Source organism: Podarcis liolepis (genome assembly GCF_965112155.1).
Source record: "Podarcis liolepis genome assembly, chromosome: 6".
Classification (NCBI taxonomy): domain Eukaryota; kingdom Metazoa; phylum Chordata; class Lepidosauria; order Squamata; family Lacertidae; genus Podarcis; species Podarcis liolepis.
The window spans coordinates 40,059,894-40,065,112 of NC_139559.1; the positions used below are offsets into that span (position 1 = coordinate 40,059,894).

General features: G+C 43.1%; 1 long non-coding RNA gene across 1 annotated transcript; it reads right to left on the reverse strand.

Moving 5' to 3' along the window:
• Positions 1-1,256: 1,256 nt before the first annotated feature.
• On the reverse strand, positions 1,257-3,285 carry LOC310709856. Its single transcript, XR_014527690.1, has 2 exons — positions 3,248-3,285; positions 1,257-1,617 (listed from the first exon to the last, which is right to left on the reverse strand). It is a non-coding gene; the product is annotated as an uncharacterized lncRNA (long non-coding RNA).
• Positions 3,286-5,219: the final 1,934 nt, after the last annotated feature.

Sequence of the window (5,219 nt, forward strand, 5' to 3'; positions counted from 1 at the left end):
TTCAGAATGACCCCAAAATATGAACCATTAACTGAAAGCAAAACAAGTTATGCTAGAAAAATGATAGTGAGTTCAACAATGAATCTGTTTGAATTCTTACTTGTTCCCTTCGCTTTGTTGAAGTGATGAGGAATCAGCCTTCCGTTCAGCAACTTTTAGAAAATGAAATCCTAACCCTGCTGCTGATTTATTCAGGGCCGTTTGTCAGGCATTGACTGTTGCCCTCTCCAACTCATTTGTAATAGAGCTTGCCCTGCCCCCACCATTTTTGCTTCCTGTTCATACTCCGCTAGCTCCTTCCACCTCCATTCCAGGCAGTGATGCTGTCAGGACAGGACTATGGGACAGAAGTCCAGGGGTCCCCAATGCAGCTTGGCGGGCTTACTATATTAGGGCATGTTGAATTTTTCAACTTTCAGATTCCAAAAATGAGGGGTGCTGAGATGTTGTAACCTGACTTGGGAATTCCAAAGATATTTTGTTTAAATTGACATAATTTAGTTTTGCTTGGTAAGTAAAATATGTTTAAAATTGCACAGAAATAATTAAAACTGGTTGCAAAGTACTTGCAGTTATATTACATATTAATATTTATTTAATATTACCTGACATTTTCAGGAGCTAAAATTAAAATTATTTGGTTTTCCGAAAGCAGTTTATGTGCCTCTTCATTGGGCATAGACTTACCACGATAAATGTTGTCCAGTCATAAAAGTAATAGCAGATTTGAGCTCTTCACACTCAAAAAAGTATTTTTAAGACTGCTCACTGAAGAAATTTGCAAAAAAATAAGTTTTACTCCCTAGAGTGACATGCCCTATTACTATATATTGAAGTAAGTGAAATAATGCACAGCATAATCTAAAGAGGGGCCCCTTTTAGATCATTAACTCTAAGTGAATATTAAGTGTACTTAAGTACAGTAATGCACATTACCATCTTAGTAGCACCCCCACCCTGCAAGGCCATTAAGTCCGGATTCTAAAATTATCTAACTGCACCTCTGGCTCCAAGCTTCAGGGTAAAAGGGTTTGAGCAGAGAGCCTATCATCCCTTTCCCCCTTCAGCTGATGCAGGCTATGCTTGGCTCCAACCTTTCTGCCTCAGCAACTTCTCTAAAAAGCCTAATCCAAATGCCGACTTAGCAGGGCTCTCAGGTTTACTGTACATCAACACCCCTGTGTTCTGCCACCTAGGGAGCCAATTTCTGCAGTTTCACGGAACAGAAAAACATCACACACATTATGCAACTGTAATCAAAGCCAAAAACAGCATAATATTTGAGTATTTAGATCTGACAAACTCCATTCAGCATCAGCAAAGACAGTCGTCGTCTGAGACCATGGCTGGGGTTAGGGTCAGTCTGCCTCCAGCAGCGATGCTAGTAAAAAAACAGTTGTGTGCAAGGTCAGGAACATTTTTGCCAAGGCACAAACCCAGATAAGAAGACTCTGAAGGAACATCCTCTGCTCAGGAAGAACAGGCCAAGTTGCAGGAATAGGTACTGCTTTGGATTTGGTCACGTCCATCCAGTAGTGTAGCCAGCCTGCTTCTCTTCATATACATCCATTAAAGAGGAGAGAGGGTTGAGATCCCCCAAACCCAGAGTAGTTCTGTCTGAAAGAGCCAAGAGGGTCAAAATAGCTTTTGAACTCCTTTCTTTTCTTTTCTTTTCTTTTCTTTTCTTTTCTTTTCTTTTCTTACTGTTAGCAACTTTTTTGGCCTAGGCAGGAGCAAAAAAACCTCACTCAGGTTCCGTTTAAGTTCTGATTATATTGGTGACTGCAGAGCATCAGGAGATGTACTCCCCGTTTTTTAAAAAAAGTCTCTGTGGCATAGTGTCCCAAAGGCCAGTGAACTTGCAAATAATTTGATTTGTACCAGGGTAATTTTGTGCCCCACTTCACTACTCCAAAATGTGAGTGTAGTTTGGCATATACCGTATTTTTCGCTCCATAAGACACACTTTTCCCCTCTTAAAAAGTAAGGGGAAATGTGTGTGCGTCTTATGGAGCGAATGCAGGGGAGAGGCAGGCAGGAAAAGCCCCCAAGGAGGGGGAGGCAGGCAGGAAAAGCTCCGCGCGGCTCTTGTGGGCTTTTCCCCAAGAGGGAGAAGGGACTGACGCAGCCAGTCAGTCCCCTCTCCCTCCTCGCAGAAAAGCCCGCAGGAGCCGCACGCTCCTTAAAGGGTGCGCGGCTCCTGTGGGCTTTTGCGGGAGGTGGGGGTATTGCCATAGCCACGTGCAGCCTCTCCCAGCCGGAGAGGTTGTGTGCGGCTAAAGAGAAAGCCAAGATAGCTGTCTTGGTTTCTGGCATAGCCGTGCGCAGCCCCTCCGGCCGGGAGGAAGCCAATACAGCGAGCGGGATCCAAAAATAAGATTTTTTTTTCTTAATTTCCCCCTCTAAAAACTAGGTGCGCCTTATGGTCCAGTGCACCTTATGGAGCGAAAAATACGGTAGTTGGGGAACTAGTGTAGCAATAGGGGCTAAAAGAATGAGCTATGAATTAGGAATATTGGTATTGCCAGAAACTCACTAGGGCTGCATTCAGGCAGCAGTTCATTCCATCTCTCTAACTTTTAATTTCCATATTATATGTGATCTTTCATTTGATGTAAAAGCCACTTTTAGAAATCTAAAAGAATCTAGTGGCAGTTAAGCACTCATTTCCGTGTTTAACAGTTCCAGAAGTAACCCAATTGTAACAACATGGCTGTTACGTTGTGTGAAAGCTCAAATATAATGCAGAAATTTACAATTAGGGAAATGTCAGGGAAATGGAAGAAATTGTCATGTGAATGCAGCCTACAGCAGTGTCTGCCAATGTGGTACTGGCACACACCAATAAGCCTACCAGTACCTCCTAAGATACCCATGCAAAGTCTGAGTAGGTATTCCCTCAAAAACCCACAATGCATTAGAGACTGCTTGCTCTTCTTGCTCACTTCATGTTTGCACTAGCTCAGCCACTCCCACAATGAACACCCCCAACATGCCATAGCTGTCAACTTTTCCCTTTTCTTGCGAGGAATCCTATTCGGAATAAGGGAATTTCCCTTAAAAAAAGGGAAACGTTGACAGCTGTGCAACATGCCCATATTTCACTGAATGCCAGGATTAAGCACCCTCCCTGATGTTGTGAAGAGAGGAGAAGTGCAAAGAGCTTCTCTCAGTGATTGAGTACAGAGACTGTTTATGCCAGCCTTTCTCCCAAATCAATGATTGTGGGGTGGGGAGATATACCTACACCATTTTGTGGTTCTGTCTGATTTTGTGCTCCTTTAGATGTGGCAGCCATTTTGTGTTATGCTATGCCCCCCACAGCAGTCATTTTGTGACTGACACCAAGAACTCTCAAAATTCCAAATCATAATTCTATGTGACTCAAAATAACTGGTGACCCCTGTTCCCTTTCAGATTCAGTCCTCCCTTCCCCCATCTGCAACATGGGGGATAATAATACCAATAAACCATACAGCGGTGCTGGAAGAATTACACGTAGTTAGTGTGTGTGAAGTGCTTTAAACACTTGAAAGAACTGCACAATAATAATAAGTAATATCAATTTACCTCAGATAACTTTTAGGTTCCTAAAGTCTACTAAGGAAAGTGAAGAATATACGTGTCTGCATATCTGCATTGCCAGCATAATGTCCCTACAAAGCCAGCATAGTATAGTGCTTTATGGTGCTGCATTAACAATGCAGCCCGTATATATACTATTTCATCCCTTTTGTGGTACAGTACTTAAAAAAACTAGGTCAGAAGAACTAATGCTGCAAGTGCCCTGGCAAAACAGCTCACAGAATCAAATATTAAGATCAATTTCTGACTCAAGGACAAGGCAAAAGCATGTAACCTGGTGATTTTACTGGAACAGCTAACAGCATTGCTATGCCAACAGCTGCCCTCACCCCTGTGGGACTCTAGCCACCTGTAAGGTCATTAGCATTACATTTGCAGGGGCAAAAAGAGACAGGCTATATCCAACCCTATATGGCATTGCATGGGCCTTTGGGGCTTCTTAGTGATTGGGACAAATCCTATCATTAGGCAGAATGAGGTGACTGCCTCAGGTGGAAGTCGCTGGGGAGCAGTGGTGGAAGCCTGCTGGCTGACCCTTCTGCTTTAAGGCAGAACTATGTGTATCACATGGCCTGTTCTGCACACCCATAACTACCCTGCTGACCCCAGTCATAATCGAGGACATGGCCCCATTATGAGAATCGAAATAAGATTCAACTGCTAGCCCAGTTAGCTTCTGAACATGGAATGGTGGGACACACCATCTTGTCCTTTACCACAGGCAGAAAAATGGTTTGGACCAGTACTGTGAGGTTGAATATAAAAGGACAGATGGAGAGATTTAAGAATTAAAACACAGCAGGACTGAACTATGTGCTGTATGAAGGTGCAACATCCAAAATTAGCAACTGAAATAATAAAGGGGGGCTTGGTTACCTATATTGTGCTCCCTTACCCCTGCTGAAACAATACTGTAATGTTTCACTGCACTGATGTGTAACTGTTTTCGTTAGAAAGATCTACATGGCAGAAGAGGAATAAGATTGTCAAAGAATTTACTCATTTTTTGTTCACAGCTAAAGGAGAACAGGAACAGCTCCCCCACTCCATTCCATGCTCCTGACCACCACATAAAATTAGAAAAGATTTTGTCAGATTTCTAGTAATCTCCACCCTGCTGGACAACGTTCCTATGTCCATCTCAGGCCTGTCATCGGCTTGTCTTAGCAGCATTCCTTAGCAGGTGGCAGCTATTTCAGCTCTGGGGAAGGGAGAGGGGTAGGGAGGGAATACTGTCTATTTTCTGGTGCTGACAAAAAAAACTTTTATGCCAGCAATGGATCTCGAGCAGCAACTGCCATTATGGTGGCCAGAACAGCTGCTCCTGAGTAATGCTGAAGAAGCTTTCATCCTAACTTGAAGTGGACGAAGGCTGCAGCAAACATAAACCAATAATGTAGGATTAAATGGCCCTGACCTACAACCTGGTATGCTGTGTGAGCCAGAAATAAAACTGTTTACATAGCAACCAACATAATAGCAACAGCTAGGTAGGTGAGGCAAATCTTTCCTTTCCCCCACAATTACTCCAGTTTGTTCTTTAAAGGCTAGCTTGTTTACATTTGGTTTGGGTAGGGTTGTGTGTACTTTGCATATTTTTTAAAAAAAAGACTCCTTGTGGGAAAGTTGGGGCT